This window comes from Macaca mulatta, chromosome 19 (genome assembly GCF_049350105.2).
Source record: "Macaca mulatta isolate MMU2019108-1 chromosome 19, T2T-MMU8v2.0, whole genome shotgun sequence".
Taxonomy (NCBI): domain Eukaryota; kingdom Metazoa; phylum Chordata; class Mammalia; order Primates; family Cercopithecidae; genus Macaca; species Macaca mulatta.
In genome coordinates this window covers 54,090,173-54,110,327 of record NC_133424.1, presented here as the reverse complement: position 1 = coordinate 54,110,327, position 20,155 = coordinate 54,090,173, and the positions used below count along the sequence as shown (strand labels likewise).

The following is a 20,155-nucleotide window of genomic DNA, read 5'->3' as shown; positions in this document are numbered from 1 at the left end:
GGTTTATGGAGATGTTTACATATGCATATCAAGGCACAGAACTTTTCCTTAAACTTATGTCACTGAGATCTTTATTCACATGTCTTACTGCTGACCTTCTCCCTAAAATAATCCTATTATCCTGCGACATCCCTTTCTCTAAGATGGTAAAGATAATAATCAATAAATACTGAGGGAACTCAGAGATCAGTGCCACCGCGGGTCCTCTGTATGCTGAGTGCCAGTCCCCTGGGCCCACTTTTTCTTTCGCTATACTTCATCTCTGTGTCTCGTTTCTTTTCTCAAGTCTCTCGTTCCACCTAACGAGAAACGCCCACAGGTGTGGAGGGGCAGGCTACCCCTTCAAAAGCTCCTGTGCCCAGCAGAACCAGAGGTCCCAAAACAAGAGCTCCAGCAGGGGCTCAACCAGCACAGGTCCCATAGGGCAGCCTCGATGTCAGGCTATGGATGGCATGTGAGGCTACAGTGATACAACCGCAACATGAAACTGTAAGACCCTGCTCCCCTTCCATTGATCCTCCCGCCCTGCTGCTCCCTCTTCTGCTCCAAAGCCCATGTGCAGTGCTCAGCCCCAGACGTCACTACCACCAGGGCATACACAGTGCCGCCTAGAAACACAAACTCACAGAAGGTGACAAAAATCTGCCTTTGGGACATCCGATTGTGAAAACGGGAGAACAGTGAACGTAGAGTCACAGAGACTGGGACTCACGGGGCTGGAACGTGATGGAGCTGTAAAATAACATACGGGTGACCTCATGTGAAATGTGCAGATCCTTGTGGAATAAAACACGCAGCCTGGCCTGGGACTTCGGCCACCCACACTTCCCTTCCAGTCCACCAGGGGGCGGCAGAGGCACTCCCAGCCTGGAGCCTTCCCAGGGGATGCCGACCTCCCTCAGCAGAACCCAAAGCGGAGAAGGGTCCACCCTCACCAGGGTCACCTAGGCCCTCCACGCTCCCAACACGGACTCTGTCAGCTCCTCCCTGACCTGGCGGCCGCCAACCTGACACCACTCCCTCTGCCGGCGGCTCCTGCCCCACACACCTGCTCCTTCCCTGGGATCAGCTAAAAAGACATCTCCCAGGGCAGCGATGGTGCACGTGACGCCACATTGGGCGCTTTCCCCTCATTACCTCCCTCCATCCTCATCAACTCTTTCTGTCACTGCTCCCAAAATGCCCGCCCGTGCTCCAACTGTCCTGTTCTCTGGGGCATCCCAGGCCAACCCTAGCGCTGCTACAGAACAGCGGCTGCCTGAGGACCCACAGCCTCCCTGGGAATCAATCAGGCACCCTGTGACCTGTCTGCCCGCTGCACCCCGTGGGGCGCAGAGCGCGTGTGATGGTCACGCACAGGCGCCATCCAGGATGTGGCCACCTACCCCCGGCTGTCCCTTGGGAAGACAGACCTCTCCTGTGTCCCTGCTGGGAGAAGGAGGTATTATTGCTCTTTGCTCCCAGTACACAACTCACACCCAGCCACCCTCTCAGGGGTGAGCAATGTCCCTCCAAACAGGATCTCTGGCGACTGCCTGTTCCTTCTCTACAGAGAGCAGCTTGGCTATGTCAAAACCCTCAGGACAGACTCCTGGGTATGTCAGCACATGGAGGGCTGAGCCCATCATGACCACGGAGTAAGTTGGGATGATCTCTCCAGCTCTGAAACCCTGCTCTGTCCCAAGCTCCCCTTCCTGCGTCTCAATGAGCCATGTTCCACGGGGTTCCTGGGTAACTCCCCACTTCCTCCTGCACCACCATGGGGAAGGTGTGGTAATTACAGGACACTCAGATGGGCAGAGACGAGAGGACACCAAAAATGGTCAGGAAGAAAGGAGAAACCCTGAGCCCCAGCTCAGCCACCAGTCCCCAGGGAGCAATAGAGTGACTAAGAACTGTCCTTTGACCATGGAACTCACAGCCCCCACTGAGCAACCAGCACAGGCCTCTCCTCCCAAGAGGCATGAAAGATTCACCCTGCACACCTCCAGGAAGGACACTTTTCTCTGGGACACCCAGGTCCTGAATATCCATCCTTGGAAGCTGCAGCCAAGTTAGACACAATTAGAGAAAGGAAGGGTTCCTGTCATCAGCCAACACACAGCTCACCCACAGCACAATGGGGTGTCCCTGTGACAGGGACCTGGTGCAGCTCCAGCCTCCTGCACTGAAGGGGAGAGCCAGATGGGGAGGAAAGAAGGCAAAGGGCGTGAATGTGCACCCGACCCAGACCCATGGGGACAGCAGGAGGCTGAGGCCCAGGACTGTGCTTGCCCAACCTACAGGGTATGTGTGTGACTGTGTGTGTCTCTTTTGTGTGTGTGTGTGTGTTTCTGCACACAGTGTGTGTTGAGGTTTGGTGACAGAATCACTGCTGAAAAAGGCAGAGGCCTCCACAATTCCCAGGGACCTGACACACAGACAAAAGGAAAAAGAGAAGGAGGGACAAGGAGGCAGGACTGAGAGGGGAAGGGACAGAGAAGTGTCCTGGGCACAGACCCCGCCCATGAGCCTGAGAAGTGCTCCTGCCCCGGGAAGAGGCTCAGCACAGAAGGAGGAAGGACAGCACAGCTGACAGCCGTGCTCAGAAAGTTTCTGGATCCCAGGCTCATCTCCAGAGAGAACACGCAGGCAGCACAGGCCATGGGGCCCCTCTCAGCGCCTGCCTGCACACTGCACATCACCTGGAAGGAGCTTCTGCTCACAGGTGAGGAGAGAACTTCCTGGGAGAGGACAGGAGGAGGAAGCAGAATGATTGGATGAGGTTTCCTGGAGAGGATGGGGTTCTAAGAAATAAAAGAAACCAGCACTTTGGGAGGCTGAGGTGGGCGGATCATGACGTCAGTTCAAGACCAGTCTGGTCAACACAGTGAAGCCCTGTCTCTATGAAAAATACAAAAAATTAACCAGCTGTGGTGGTGTACTCCTGTAATCCTAGCTACTTGGAAGGCTTAGGTAACAGACTGGCATGAACCTGGGAGGCAAAGGTTGCAGTGAGCCAAGATCTTGACACTTCATGCCAGCCTGGGTGACAGTATAAGACTCCACCTCAAAAAAAAAAAAAAAAAAAAAGAAGAAAGAAAAAACAAAAAACAGAAAAGAAGGCTCTGTTGGAGCCTGGATAGGGGAAAATACACCAGAGAGGGACATGGGTCAAAACAGGAAAATCACATTGAACCAGAATTGGTAAGAGGTAGGAAAATCTCAAGTGTTCTGTTTTCCTGGTTAATCATCACTGGACACCACATTTTGAAAAATGACAATAATAACTATTATCAGATGACACTTCAAATGAAAATATAAGTGTGGCATGAAACACTGTCCTCAGCAAAAAACCTCAACAATTGGGGAAAGAATAAAAGAAACAACCCAGGCATGGAGGGCCCTGGGAACTCTCACATCTACAGAAGTCTGCAGCCTGTCTCAGACACTGGGGTACAACCAAGATCACAAAAGTCCCTGTCCTCATGGAGCTCACGCTGTCATGGGAAGGAAGACAGACATGCAAAGAGATCTAGAATGTGAGGTCAAGTGTTGACAAGAGCTCCAGAGGGAGCAGAGCAGGGAAAGGTCAGAAAGGGAAGACCCAGGGTCTCTAAAGGACGTATCAGGAAAGAAGTCGAAGGACGCCCTGATGTGAGCAGAACCTGAGGGTGGTGTGCAGGGAGCCATGAAGATCCCTGGGGAAGAGGATTCCAAACAGAAAAATGCCAAGGTCAGAAGGGTTGAAGGAACGGAGGTCATGCTGCTGACCTTCACCCAGTAGGACAGTAGGACACACACACACACACACACACAAACACATACACAAAAGGGGTGTGTGTGTGTGTCCTACTGTCCTACTGGGGTGTGTGTGTGTGTTTGTATGTGTGTGTGTGTATCTTCAAGGCTGATGATTGAAGAGATCTTCTCAGGACCCAGGGCCCAATGTTTTCACCCCCATACATAGATCTCAATATTGACTGATGCTCTCTCCACCTCCTAGCATCACTTTTAATCTTCTGGAACCCGCCCACCACTGCTCAAGTCACAATTGAAGCCCAGCCAGCCAAAGTTTCTGAGGGGAAGGATGTTCTTCTACTTGTCCACAATTTGCCCCAGAATCTTACTGGCTACATCTGGTACAAAGGGCAAAAAACGGACCTCCACCTTTACGTTACATCATATGTAAAAGATACTGAAACAGTTATAGCTGGGCCTGCATACAGTGGACGAGAAACAGTATATTCCAATGCATCCCTGCTGATCCAGAATGTCACCCAGAAGGACACAGGTTCCTACACCATACAAATCACAAAGCGAGGTGATAGGACTGAAGGAGAAACTGCACATTTCACCTTATATCGTGAGTGATTCCACATGATCCCTGGGTGTTGGGGGGGTGGGTGTCACTTCTACTTTGCACACACAGGATTGTCAGGCCTGGACTGTGCCTGTGTCCCTCTCTGCATTATGTCCCATGTTGGGGTTTTGGTATTTAGTGCAGGACACACACAGAGGAGACAAACTTCAACAGATCAGAATTCCTTTCCTGCCTCCAGACCCTGCAGACACTTGTTGCACAAGAAGGACAGTCTGATGGGAGGTGCTCAGCACGAGGAGATCAGCCTCAGCCAAGCACCTCATGCCCTCTTCATAAACCTTACCCTGAGAAACACCCTGGAGAACTGAGTAGGGCTTTGCCTAGGGGGCAAAGATACTCTCAAAGAAGCTCAGCTCTAGAAGCTTCAACCCCAGACCCCTGTCCCTTAATCCTTACTCCAGAAAAAGCTGAGGAGCCTGTGCCAGGGCTCAGTTGTGGCAGGGCTTACTGGGACCAAGGATTTACCAGCTGTCTGAGGACTGTGTCTCCTGGAGCTGCTCACCAGCCAGGGCTCAGCCCTCAGAGCCTCACCTGGGCAAGGACAGAGCTTTCTTCACCTGAGACTCAGAGTGGAGAGGACAGAAAGACAAGCTTTGTAGGCCATCAGCCAACTGCCTTGCAAGGCTTAAGACACTCAATAGAAACTCTAATGTCCCCAGAAGAAGAAACAGAAGAGAGAAAATGTACCTGGCAGCAGTTTGTCCACAGGGATCTGACCTAAAGGTGCTCTCTCATGGAAGTGAATAATAATAAATGCTGTTTGTGTGAACACCCCCACTGTGCCAAGCATTAGGTCACGTGACTGAATAATTCACAATTTATTCACAGATAGTATGAAAAGCCACAGTCCATTTGCCGTTTAGCTTATTTGACTGAGAGAAAACTGAGGCACAGGAAGGCACAGTCACTGAACCAGAGTCACACAAACACAAAAGGCAGATCAGGGTCACATGAGGTCGTCTGCAGCCACAGGCCCATCCTCTCCTCCACCAGAAGTGACGAATCATTCGGTTCCAAGGACCCCATAGTCAATTATTGTCTCAAATCGTCTCTTCTTAGGCATCCAAACCTCAGAGGAGTGAGAGCAAATGGTCAGCTGATTAGTTTGTTCTCCAGAATTAAATCAGCTGCCTCAACTGTCAGAGTCAGTGCAAAAAATGTCCAGGCCTCCCCCTCAGATCTTCAGCCCTATCACTGAACCTGAAATCCTGTTTCCCAAAGTGTCCATGTCACTGGCATGACAGGATAAAGGAGAGAATCTTGTTTTCTTTCCCCACTCACACCCCGCACCAGCACAGGCCCAGTGAGAGACACACACTCAGGAGCTCTTGCATAACAAATGAAGGAATTGAATGAAGAAATGAATGGTCCATAACTGCTTTACAGAGTGGACCTCAGACGCAGGATCCTAGGAGGTCTAGTCACACCTCTTTCTTGTCCTTCAGAGGCTGACACCCATGTTTCATCCCCCCACTACCTCTTGCCCCTAAAGACACCCCATCTCATGTAACTCTGAAGCTCTTTGGGCACGGGAGGGTTTTCAGGGCTCCCTGGTCCTCGACTGTGGAAATGGGGGCACCTGGTCCCTGGGGCCTCTGAAGTCACTGTAGCCCCCATTGTTCACTGCCAGGCTGTCTCTGCCTCTCTCTGCTTCTCTGTGTCCCTCATCTTCCTCCCACTTCATTCTAACTGGCAAGCCCTGTCCTGCACAGCTTCTTCCTCCACCCCTAGGCCTTCCCCAGACACTCCCTCTAACTAGGCTGACTGTTCTATTATTACTCAAATCAGCCTCCCTAGTGGATCAGGGGTTAGAGATTTTCAAGGATAGTTTCAGGGGCACAGGACTAAAAAAAGGGTACTGCTGATTGTTTGGGGGATGGAATCATGGGGGTGGAGGGAAATGATCTGTTTGTGCTTGAATCCACCTCTAGGTGGGGACCACGGGACTGGCTGAACCATTAGTCATGGGTATGAATGAGGTCAGCCGTTGCCAGAATGCAAAGAATGAGAAACATCTCAAAAGACCAATCTCAGGTTCTACAATAGTGATGTTATCTATAGGAGCAATTAGTTACAAGTTTTGTAAACTCTGGCCAAATGACATTTGAGAAGTAAGGGATTATAGAAACTATGCCTACATTTTAGCAGAATTCAGTTTCCTCCTGTAATCTTACTCTCATGGTCTTTCACCAGTTTTACAAAGGCAATCCCTGGGCAAAAGAAGGGTATTAGTGTTATGGAGGAACTATTATCATTCTTGCTTCAAAGTTAAACCATAAACTACATTCCACCCATGATTAGCCTGGCCTATGTCCAGGAATGAGTGAGGACAGCCAGCCTGAGACTAGATGCCAGATGGAGTCAGCCATGCTAGTTTGCTGTCACTGTTGTAATCTTTGCACTGAATCACCAGGGTGTCAGAGGCTGGACAGGTCTGCAGTCTCCAAAGCCCATGGACTGATTTCACCCATTTCACTAGTGACTCCATCCTCAACCTACTGTGGAGCTCACATTCTCCAGTCACTTCCTAGAGACTTCTGGTTTCCTGTCAGGCATATAACAAACTTGAAATTTGTCACTCGGTTCTAACAGTAAGTAAAAAGCTGAACAAACTCAAAAGTCAACAACTCATTAAAATCGCTCAGAGATGGCCAGTCACAGTGGCTCACGCCTGTAATCCCTGCACTTTGGAAGGCTGAGGTGGGTGGATCACGAGGTCAGGAGATTGAGACCATCCTGGCTAACATGTTGAAACCCCGTCTCTACTAAAAATACAAACAAATTAGCCAGGTGTGGTGACGGGCACCTGTAGTCCCAGCTACTCGGGAGACTGAGGAAGGAGAATGGCGTGAACTCAGGAGGCAGAGCTTGCTTGAGCCACGGTCGTGCCACTGCACTCCAGCCGGAGCAACAGAACAAGACTCCGTCTCAGATAAAAAAAAAAGAAAAAAAGGGGCTGTTAGAGAAATGTAGAATGCTTTAGATGATTACTGGTGGATTGCACACAGCTGAGGAAAAAATCTTTTAGCTTGAGGATGTGTCAATAGAAACTTCCAAAAATGAAACAGGAAACTTCAAAAAAGAGGGGGAAAGAAAGTGGAACAATATATTCAACTTCATATTTAATACTTCGTATTGACAATAGCAATTTTTAAATATTGTAGTTGTGGGACAACTACCAAGGCTGTAACATACACGTAATGGGAATACTGGTGGTTTCGGGGACCTGTTGAAGTTGGCCAGGTGTGTGCTATCTGATGATTTTACTGCCTGTGCCACATACGATTGTTTCCTCATGATGATGCCATTTTCACAAGTTGGGATTCTTCGTGTGGGCGACACATGAGCCGTTGGCATCACACTTAGACTCTTCCTAATTCACACAAACTTAACCTCCAGTTGTATTTCCTGAGTTAAGAGAAAATGAAGAAATAATTTCACATATCTGTTTTGGGCTCCTCCCCATTTTTCCAAACTGCACAGAAATTAGAAACAGGGAGCTCTTTTTATATTTACTAACATAACACACATCCCTTCTTTTAATTCGGCATCATTCCTCCCTTTATGTAATAGACACACTGGCCAGTTCTGTCCTTTTAACGGGACTCCCTCTACTTAAGGACTTGCTAATTTCAAATCACCTTTGGCATCTTTTTTGAGCATAATGTGATCCTGCTGGAATTCACCCCACACCTAAACCTTAATTGGGTATCAAGAGAAATACTACTACCAGCAATTGATCTTAGATATTTGGACCATCAGTAAAAATTTCCACTTATGACAACATTTTAATGTTTCCTCCAAACTTTTTAATGTTTTGTTACTAGAGTCAGAACATAACATGAGGTCTAAACTCCTGACATTTTATGGGAAAATTACAGTATCACAAATTGAGCGTCCCAAATGCAGAAATCCAAATCTGAAATGCTTCAAAATCCAACACTTCTGACCACTGATGTGGTGCTAAAAAGAAGTGCACACTGGAGCATTTTGGATTTTAAATTTTTCAGATTTGGGATGCTAAACCATTACATCTACTGCAAATATTCCAAAATAAAAAGAAAGTTAGAAATCCAAAACACTTGGTTTTAAGCTTTCTGCATAAGGAACACTTTATCTGCATGAACTATAGGCATGAAGCTGTACAGGAGATCTCTAGAACCTCCTCATCCTGCATAACTGAAACTGCACACCCACAGAACAATGCCCTAGTCCCCCAACCCCAGCTCCTGGAAACTACTATTCTACTCTCTTACTCACTCTGGAATCCACTGCTATTTGGTACATAGAGTAGTCAAACTCATATAATCAGAGAGTAGAATGTCTAATGAGAGAAAGTACCTGCAAGACTTCTTCCCAAATATTGGTCTAATAGTCACCAAACACAAATGGTCCATGAGGGCCAGACTTCCATCATCAGTTCATGTTCGCCCTCTCCATCAGTCAGTTCTGCATTTGCAAACATCCACATGTATTTCTAGAAAGATCCACATGGTCCTCACCTGCCCTCTACAGGGGGAAGGGAACATCATGGACCCAGAACAGGGAACATGGTCTTGGTCCAAAGTTATCAGCTCTTGCCTGTCCCCTTCACTCTTTGTAGGTCATTCCTTGGACTCTGCTCTATCTTTAGAGGTCACTGGCTAAAGTCAGTCACTATGAGACAGCTGGGAAAACTGCCCCACCTTGTGGCTCCACTACCTGATGACTGAACTGACCTCCAAGCTTGACTCTGGTCTCCCCAGTGTTATTTCTACTGAAGTACGCAGTCCCAGGCCAGGCTTCACAGTACTCAAAGGGCTTAAGGACAATGGGAAGTTCCATCATCTATATCTAGGATGTCCTTGGAAAGGGAAGCTGCAGAGAAAACATACCTTGGGGGGCAAAGTAAGACTGAAACTAAGACGATTCCAGCACCACATGCTCCAGGTGAGGACCACAGGGTGGCCAGGCAGGCAGTTGGAGAGGGAGGGACTCAGAGTCACCAGGGGCTGTGACTGCTGGTCCTGTGTCTTGCCATGACCCAATGCTGCTGCTCAATACACACTTGAGAAAGTCTGTGCTTCTCACACATAAAGCAGGCAGCCTCACAATCTCTGAGCCCTCAGATTGCCATGCATCTGTCATGTAACACACACACACACCTGCCATGGGCTTTTAAGGAGTGGGGTGCGCTGAGAGGTGGGAAATGCCATCTCCGATTTAAAAATGTCTTTGGAGGAATCAAAGGTGCCATACAGGGCAATCTTCTCTCTGTTATCTGCATAGTGGAGACTCCCAAGCCCTACATCTCCAGCAGCAACTTAAGCCCCAGGGAGGCCGTGGAGACTGTCATCTTATCCTGTGATCCTCACACTCGGGATGTAAGCTACCTGTGGTGGATAAGTGGTCAGAGCCTCCCTATCAGTCACAAGTTGAAGCTGTCCAAAAACAACAGGACCCTCATTATATCTGGTGTTACAAACGATACTGCAGGACCCTATGAATGTGAAATGAAGAACCCAGTGAGTTCCAGCCGCAGTGACCCAGTCACCCTGAATCTCCTCCGTGAGTATTTTCTGTTCCTCTGTGTGTCAGGTTGCCATCCCAAATACACATGGCCAGAGGCCAGGCCCCTCAGTCCCTCTCAGGTGCAAGTACGGAGACCTTTACCCCTGGACATCAAAGCTGGCCATGACTACTAAGAGTAGGCTTAGGCTTGATCAACAATGGGAGAGAAGAGGCTGCTCCTGTCATGGGAGACTCAGGGTCCACAGCTTATGATGGGAGAAACAGGGGAATGTCTCAGGATACAGATCAGTGAACACAGCAGGGATTTGGCTGGGACTTCAGTGTTGTGACTTAGCTCATAGGGTCACTGTGGCCCTTCCATAGACCAAGATTTTCCCTTCCCTCTGACAACATCAGCTGTGCCTTTATTCTCTTTGCTCCAGATGGCCTGGATGCCCCCACCTTTTCTTATTCATACACCTATTACCATACAGGGGAACTCCCCAAGCTCTCCTGTCTCACAGACTCTCTGGCAGAGCATTCTTGGCTAATTGATGGGAAGTTCCAGCAATCAGCACAAGTGTTCTTTATCCCCCAAATCACTAAAACATATACAGGGGTCTATGTCTGTTTCATCCATAACTCAGTCACTGGTGGAACAAATCTCATAATCAAGAAGATCATAGTCCCTGGTAAGTGGATCCCTGGAGCACTGGCAATATGTTTTCCAGTGAAGTCTATCTGGCTATTCTGGCTGTCAGAAAAAAGCCATCTTCCCTCTGCAAAGGGAGAGGGAAAATCAAAAACCCAGGACAGGGAATATGTTTCTGCTCCAAAACCACCGGCTCTTCCTGTCGCTTTGCTCTTTCTAGATCATTCTTTAGACTACATACTAACAATGAACAATGTGAAAGGAAATTAAGAAAAGAATTTCAATTTACGTTAACATCAAAAGGAATAAAATATTTTGGAATAAGTTAAACCCAAAAGTTCAAAGGGTTATACCCTGAAAACTCCAAAACATTACTGAAAGAAAGATGACATCAATATATGGAAATACATTTCATTTTCATGGATTGGAAGAATCAATACTGTTAGGAAGACAATACTACCCAAAGTGATCTGCACATTCAATGCAACCCCTACCAGAATCCCAGTAACATTTTTTGCACAATTGCAAAAATCTGTCCTAAATCTCACAGGACAGGCTCTTATTAATGACTGCCATTACAGAGACACTGAGAAAAAGATGCAACCATGAAAAGGTGGAAAGATTTGATGACGTAGAAAATAGCAATCAGCCTTTCTCACATCCCAAAGCCTTCAAAAATATACTAGTGCAGCATGGCCAGTATGGAATTGACCTAAAACTAATCACCAAGCTAGAAATGTGGTGTGAGAAAAAAAAAGGGCAAGAATATATTTGGCTTATCACCTCCCATTTTTGCATACTAATCTGATGCTGAAAAGAAATGCTCACTGGAGCATTTTAGATTTTGAATCTTTCAGATTTCAGATGCTCAACTAGTAAGTATATGACAAATATTTCAGAATCAAAAAAATCACTTTTTGTCCTAAGTCTTATGCATAAGAAATACTCAATCTGTGTGAACTGTAGGCATCAAACTGTACAGCAGATCTCTAGAACCTCCCCATCTTGCATAACTGAAACTGCATACACATGAACAACTTCTAATTCTCCCCACTCCCAGTTTCTGAAAACCAGCAGTCTCTTCTCAAATTCACTCTGGAATCCACTTCCATGAAGTCCCTAGAGTAGTCAAACTCATGGAATCAGAGAGTAGAGTGTCCAATGGAAGAAAATATTTGCAAAACTTCTCCCCAAATTTGTCTCATATCCATCAAACACACATGGTCCATGAGGACCAGATTTCCAGAAGTTATTGCCACCCTTTCCGCCAGTCAGTTCTGCATTTGCAAATATCCACATGTATTTCTGGAAAGATCCACATAGTCCTCACCTGTCCTCTGCAGAAGGAGGGGAAACTTAAAGAACCCAGAACAGGGAACATGGTTCTACTCCAAAGCCACCAGCTCTTGCCTGTCTACTTCACTCTTTCTAGATCATTCCTTGCACTCTGCTCTATCTTTGGAGGTCACTGGCTCAAGTAAGTCATCATGAAACACCTGTAGAAAACTGCCCCACCTTGTGCCTCCACTGCCTGATGACTGAACTGACCTCCAGGCTTGACTCTGGTCTCCCCTGTCTTATTTCTGCTGAAACATCCAGTCCCAGGCCAGGCTGCTCAGTATCTTCAGGGTTTCGGGACAATGGGAAGTCCCATTATTACTCATCTCTAGAATGTCCTTGGAAATGGAAGCTGCAGAGAAATCACATCTAGCGGGGCAAAGTAGGATGGAATTTGGAAGAGATCCAGCAGTTACACATTCCAGGTAAGGAACCCAAGGTGAGCCAGCCAGTCAGTTGATTAGAGAGGGACTGGGAGGGGTACCAGGGGCTGTGACTCCCACTCACGTGTCTGTCCATGACCCAACACTGCTGCTCAATTCACACTTGAGAAAGTCTGTGCTTCCCTAAGACAGAGCAGGTGGCCTCACAGTCTTTGAGCCCTTAGGTCATCATGCATCTGTCTCGTGACACACGCGCCAGCTGTTGACTTTCAAGGACTCAGGAGGGCTGAGAGGTGGGAGATGCCAACTCTGATTGAAGGATGTCTGTGGAGGAATCAAAGGTGCCACACAGGACAATCTTCTCTCTGTTATCCACACAGCGGAGCTGCCCAAGCCCTACATCACCAGCAACAACTTCAACCCCATGGAGAATAAGAATGTTGTAGTCTTAACCTGTGAACCTAAGACCCAGAACTATACCTATGTGTGGTGGGTAAATGGTCAGAGCCTCCCGGTCAGTTCCAGGCTAAAGCAACCCGGTGAAAACAGGATCCTCATTCTAGCCAATGTCACAAGAAATGACACAGGACCCTATGAATGTGAATTATGGGACCGATTTGGTAGCATCTTCAGTGACCCAGTCACCCTGAATGTTCTCTGTGAGTACCTTTGGTTCCTCTGTGGTCAGGTCACGAGCTTAAATACAAACAACCAGAGGCCAGGCATCTCAGTCTCTCTCAGGTCCAAGTACAGACACTTTTATTTCTGGACACCTGAGCTGGCCATGACTCCCTGCCCTGGGAAAACCTGGGTAGGCACAGACTTAACCAAGAATATAAGGGGAGGGGATGCTCCTGTCATGGGAGACTTGGGGTCTACAGCCTGTGATGGGTCTAAGCCTGAGAACCTTAGGCCTCATCTCAGTGAACAGAGAGGGGGTTTGCCTGGGACTTGAGGGTGTGTCTTGGCTCAGAGGGACACTGTATCCCTTTAAGAGACCAGGAGCATCCCCTTCCCTCGGATGACATCACCAGTGGCTTTATTCTCTTTACTCCAGATGGTCCAGACTTCCCCAGCATTTTCCCTCCGTGCACCTATTACCATTCAGGAGAAAACCTCACCTTGTACTGCCTCGCGGACTCTAACCCACCGGCACAGTATTCTTGGACGATTGATGGGAAGCTTCAGCAATCAGGACATAAGCTCTCTATCCTCCAAATTACTACAGAGCATAGCGGGCTCTATGGTTGCTCTGCTCGTAACTCAGCCACTGGCAGGGAAATTTCCACATTCAAGAAAATCAAAGTCTCTGGTAAGTGGATCCTGCATCATTGGCAATAGGGTTTTAGGTGGAGTCTATCTGGCTTTCAGAGAAGAGTCAGGAAAACATTTTTATTCCCAGCCTGTGTCCCATGGGCAGAAGCAAATCCTAAATTCTCCTCCTGAACCCTCCCAATTTGTCTCTACAGACTATCTTCTCCTTGTTTTACTGTTTTCTCATGGTTGACCTTGTGTCCAGCCTGAGAAAGGTTGGGAGGGGGCTTTGTCAGCCCTGAGCCCTATGTGGTGGAAGAGGCTTCAAAGAGGGACAAGAAGGAGAGTCCTCAAGATCAAGTTGCTTCTCGCTGTCACCGACACATCCCTTTCTGCCACATCTTTGTTTTCTTTTACCTACTCCCTGAGCCAAAAAGGAACACCTGAGGCTTTGAAACAAGCTCACATTTTTCCTCCAAATAAGAGGAGGAAGGCCCTTGCATGAGGGAGGAGCAACTCAGACTGCTCCCTGCTTTGCTCCGGGCTCCTCTGGTGACGCCCTGCCTGACTCCACCTGGGTTGGGACCAGCATGATGGAGAAAGAGCCCTGGTGGCCTGTCCTGAATTCGGCTAAATCGAGCTGCCAGTTGAAGTGAAGCCTAGGCTGCAGGGAAATAAGAACAGAGGGAGCCTTGGGGCAGACTCTTGAGCTGTGTCCTGGCTCTGAAATCACTGGCTGTATGAGGTTGTGGGCATAGCACGTGGGACACAGCACAGAGGACAGTGAGTGATGCACACTTGGAGAAATAGGGAGATTCACCTCTGGGGCGCTGCATGGCAGGAAAGGGGCAATGCCAAAAAGTGTATATTTATAGAGAGGGTAAGACTACTGAACACTTCATATGTATCTAATATAAGACTTATCATTAACTATTTCTAAGCGTGCAATTTAGTGTTGTGTAACCATCACACTATCCATTTCCAGAACTTTTTCCTTTTACCATATTAAACCTCTGTACCCAATAAACAGTAACTCTCACTCCTTCTCCCCATAACCCTTAGAACCCAGCATTCTACTTTCTGTCTCTATGTAACTGGCTATTCTATCTTTTATAAATGGAATTATATATTTATTATCCTTTTGTGTCTGACTTATTTCAGTTAGCATATCTTGAAGGTTCATCCTTTTGGCACGATGTATTGGAATTTTATTCCTTTTTATGGTTGAATAATATTTCGATGTATAGACATACCTCATTTGCTTACCCACTTATCTTTCAATGGACTTTTCCGTTGTTTCCATTTTTTGACTACTGTGGGTAATGCTTCTCTGAACATCAATGTGCAAATATTTGTTCAAATTTCCTTCAATTCTATACGGAGCATGTCCAGAAGTGGAATTGCTGGATCAAATGGTAATTTATTGTTTAATTTTTTGAGAAAAAGCCACACCATCTTTTACAGTGGCTATAACATTTCCCATTCCCACCAGCAATGCACTAGAGCTCCAATTTTTCCACCTATTTGAAAACACTTGTTGCTTTGTGTTGCTGTCATTGTTGCTTATCAAAGCCATCCTAAAATGTGTGAGGTGGTGTCACATAGTGGTTTTGATTTGCATATCTCTAAGTATTCGTGACGCTGAGGAACTTTGCATGGACTTACTATATATTTGTATATCCTCCTTGGAGAAAACTATTTTAATTCTTTGATCATTTTTTAATTGGGTTATTGAATGTTTGCTGTTTTTCACTTGTAGTTTTCATGTATTCTGGAAATTAATTTCTTAGCACACTTATAATTTGCAAATATTTTTCTCATTTCATGGGTTGCCTTTTTGCTCTCTTGATGTTATTCGGTATATAAAAGGTTTTGATTTTTATGAAATCCAATTTATCCATTTTATTTGTTGCCTATGCTTTTGTTGTTACAACCAAGAAATCATTGTGAAATCCAATATCATGAAGATTTTCTCCTATGTTTTCTTCTAAGAGTTGTAGAGTTTTTGCTCTTACATTTAGATCTTTGATCTATTGTGGGTTAATTTTTGTATATGGTGTTAGGTAAAGGTTCCACTCATTCTTGCCCTTGGATATACAGCTTGCCCAATATCATTTCGTCAGAACACTGTCCTTTCCCCCATTGAATGATCTTGGCACACTCGATGAAAATCATTCGGCCATATATGCAAGTATTTCTTTCTGGGCTCTCTGTTCTATTTCATTAATTTCTATGTCCTCCTCTATGCCAGTACCACACTGTATTCGTTACTGGGGCTTTGTAGTAAATGCTGAAATTCGGAAGTGTGAGTCCTCCAGCTTCATTCTTCCTCTTCAAAGTTGTTTGTCTATTTAGAGTCATGAGATTGAATATAAATTTTAGGACAGATTTTTCTTTCACTGCAAAAATGACACTGAGATTCTGATAGGTATTCTATTGAATCTGCAGCTCACTTTGGGTAGCATTGTCCTCCTGAAAATAAAATATTGAGTCTTCTAATTCATGAAAATAAAATGTCTTTCAATTTACTGATGTCATCTTTAATTTCTTTCAGTAATATTTTGTGGATTTCAGGTATAATCATTTCACCTCTTTGGTTAAACTTATTCCTAAATATTTTATTCTTTTTGATATTAATAGAAATTAAATTTTTGTCTTAATTTCCCTTCAGATTGTTCATGGTTAGTGTATTGAAATATGACTTATGTTTGAATGTTGATTTTGTATGGTGCAACATTACTGAATTCATTTATTAATTCTAATAGGTTTGTTCCATCTTTAGGATTTTCTACATATAAGTTCAAGTTATCTGCGAACAGAAATAATTTAACTCCTTTCTTCCAAATTGAATATCTTTTTTTAAATACTTGCCTAATTTTTCTGACTAGACCTTTCATTACTACGTTGAATAGAAATGTCAAAAGCAGCATCCTTGTCTTGTTCCTGCTCATACAGGGAAACCTTTCAGTCTTTCTCCGTTGCATATGATGTTAGCATTGGGTTTTTCACATATTGTCTTTATGTTGTGGTGGTTTCCTTCTATTCTTAGTTAGAATGTTTTTATTATGAAAAAATACTGAATTTCATCAAATGCTTTTATTGATTCAATCTCATTACTGATTATAGTTCTATTCATATTTTTGTGTTTTTCTAGGAATTTGTCTATTTCATCGAGGTTATCCAATTTATTGGCATACAATTACTTATATTACTTTCATAATCATTATTTTATTAGAATTGGTAGTAATTGCTTCATTTTCTTTTTGTTTTTTTGTTTTTTGTTTTTGTTTTGTTTTGTTTTTTGGAACAGAGGCTCTCACTCTGTAGGCCAGTTCAGGCTGAAATACAGTGGTGTGATTATGGCTCACTGCAGCCTCAACCCCCTGGCTCAAGCAATTCTCCTCCTTCTTAAGCCTCCCAAGATACTAGGACTACAGATGCATGCCACCATGCCCAGCTCGTTGGTTTTTGTTTTTTTTTTTTTTTTTTTTTTTTTTTTTGTAGAGACAGGGTCTCCCCAGGTTACCTATGCTGGTCCAAACACCAGGCCTCAAGAAATCCTCCCATTGTGACCTCCCAAAGTGCTAGGATTAAAGCATGATGCACCATGGTCAGACTGCATTTTCATGTCTGATTTTAGTAATTTTAATCTTCTCTCTTTTTTTCTTAGTCAGTCTAGTTAATGGTCGTCAGTTTTGTTGATTTCATTTTGAAGAATCAACTTTTGGTTTCATTAATTTCCTCTATTCTTTTTCCATTCTCCATTTTATTTTTGTCCACTCTAATCCTTATTGTTTCCTTCATTCACTGTGCTTGGGTTTAGTTTGTTTTTCTTTCATATCCTGAAGTACTAATGTAGGTTGTTGATCTGATATCTTTCTTCTTTTTTAATGTAAGAGTTTACAGTTATAAATTTCTTGCACAAGACTCTTAACTTCTCTGAATCTCTGATTCCTCACCTGAAAATTGCAACGAGAGAGCTTGCTTCATACCATTCTTTTAAATGTTTAAGGCAGTCAGTGAAACAAGATGACACACACAGACAAACCAATGTCAGCTGCTATATTACTGCCATCATCATTAGCCTTGAGGTCAAATAGTCCTAGAATCAAATGTCAGATCCACCTATTACTAGCCATATGACACCAGGAAAGTTTTCACACTACTCTAAGCTTCTGTCTTTTCATTGGCAAAATGGAAATAATGTCTACCTAACAGGATTATTGTGTGAATTAAATGAGGTACAAGTAAAGTATTTAGCACACGGCCTGGCACACAGGACATGCCCCTCAACAGTAGCTAACTGTTTCCATATACATACAGAAAAAGAGGTAACACATAAAACACTAGGACATGGTGACTGACTGCTTGTGGGAAAGAAAGGAAAAAAGCTAAGTGCAAAGAATCAAGCCTGCTATGTTAGTTTTTACCAACTGACATGAATCCAGGATGGGATTAGACATACAAGATAATTTATCAGGGAAGGCACTTGTGAAGGAATGTGGGGCAGGCAGGAAGGTAGTGTGGGAGAACCCACAGACAGCTATGCAAAGCTGACTCCTCTGAAAAAGAAACAGAAAGAAATTTTAGGTTACAATGCAGTTCTAAGAGACTTTTTGCAAGGCTGATAGGGAGTCCTCCAACCAGCCACTCATTAGAGTTAAAGAGAGCCTCAGAGAACTAGGCTTGATTTCACACTCTTGCTGGGAGCCTGTGGGAAGGAAGATTTCTGTACAAAGGAGGTGGTGAATTTGAAATGCACTGACCTGGGCCTTCTGTCAATCAGGTCCCTTTCATCCATATAGATATAAAACTCTTAGTTCCAATGAATAAGACCTGGCAGGGGCTTATTCATGGCTGCCACAAGAGAGACACTGAGAAAAAGATGCAACCATGAAAAGGTGGAAAGGCAGAAAGTTCTAACGACATAGAAAGTAGCAATCAGCCTTTCTCACATCTGAAAGTTTTCTGAACTATCTGAGTGCAGTAGAGAATTGGCAGAGGACTGATCACCAACCTAGAAACATGGTGAGCGGGGGAAAAAAACTGCAAGAATATAATCATCTCCCATCAACTTTCCAACAGAAATGATGTATTCCTTTAAAAAACAATTATAGAGTACCTCATGTTACATCCTTGTTCCTGAGGCTCCCCCCTGTAAAATAACATCACCTCCATTCCATCTTCTCTTTTCTTTCCATGACAGCTCCTTCAGGAATAGGACATCTATCCTGGGCTTAATCCGATATAGCAGCCATGACGTCATTTCTGTATTTCAGGAAGACTGGTAGGTATGATGGCCTTTCTCTTGTCCTTTTTTGTGCAGGGCCGACTGCCTGCTCCCTGTACCCCACTGTCTTTTAGACATAGTTATCTCCAGCCTCTGCTCGTTTGTTTCTCAGATTCAAATGAGAAACACAGTATCACATTGTGAAACCCTCTTCATTATTTTTCACATCTCTCAATAGTGTAATTCTCTCCATTCCCACAAAGCTCAAACACTTCTCAAAGTGTTGCTTGACTTCTTGTCTCCAGACTTTGAAACGTTCCTTGCAAATGACTGCCTCATTACCTTTCTAAAATCTAGTTAATTCACTTAATCAAGAATCTCCAGGAGTCTACTCTAGCCTATTTGGTAAGTTCACATTTCTTCTATTTACTAATCCTTCTCACTTCCTTTACCTCTACTTCCTAGTATAATTCCTCCATCCTAATTAGAACTGTCTTCCTACACCACCCTACCCTTTCACCCATATAGATATAAAACTCTTAGTTCCAATGCTATGCCAAAAAACAGGGTGAACTCCCCTCCACCATCTGCACTACAGACTTAACCACTCCCTTCATCACAAGCAATCTCTGACCTCGTGGAGAACAAAGAAATTAGGATTAACCTGTGAACCCGAGACTCACAGCACAACCTATGTGTGGTTGAGACCTTTTCCTGATGACCAATTCATGTGTTCCAAAAAGATACAGAAATGAAGAAGGCAAGGTCCGTACCCCAGGGGACATAAAGCCTAGGACAGGAAATGAGACCTGAAAATAATCATGATACTAAATAGAAAAAAGTGAAGGCCACAAGAAATCAGAGAAATATGATGGGAAATAAAACCACACATTGGAATCACTAGAATACATTTTAAAAGTGGATACTCAACCCTCACCCATGAGTTCCAGTTTAAAGGTCTAGAGAGGGACCCAGGCATTGGTAATTTTTAAGTCTTCCCTGACACTACAAACATGCAACGAGGATGGAGAATTCTTGTTGTAATAGGTAGAACTTAAAGCTAAATCAATGATTTTCAGCTAGAAGTACTGGAATTACCTAAGGACCTTTTCCAGCATACATAAGACTATACTTTTTTGGCCCTAAGTATTAATGGGCTACACCAAGAACTCAGTAATCCAGTTGGGAAACAGAAGCTAAATGGAAAAGCCACCTTATTTGATATGTTAAAATATATATAAAGCATTTTCAAATGAGTGATGAGTGATGCTAAACCTTCTCTAAATAATATTTATGGGAATGTTAATACTATGAGTATTCTACGCTGGGCGAGGTGGCTCACACCTGTAATCCCAGCACTTTGGGAGGCCAAGGCGGGTAGATCATGAAGTCAGGAGATCAAGACTATCCCGGCTAACAAGGTGAAACCCTATCTCTACTACAAA

General features: G+C 44.7%; 1 long non-coding RNA gene and 1 pseudogene across 1 annotated transcript in view; one reads left to right on the top strand and one right to left on the bottom strand.

Moving 5' to 3' along the window:
• Nucleotides 1–20,155, bottom strand: part of LOC144337536 (uncharacterized) — a 111,374-nt gene that overhangs the window by 12,041 nt on the left and 79,178 nt on the right. The window lies entirely within an intron of this gene.
• Nucleotides 2,644–18,860, top strand: LOC144337520 (pregnancy-specific beta-1-glycoprotein 3-like; annotated as a pseudogene).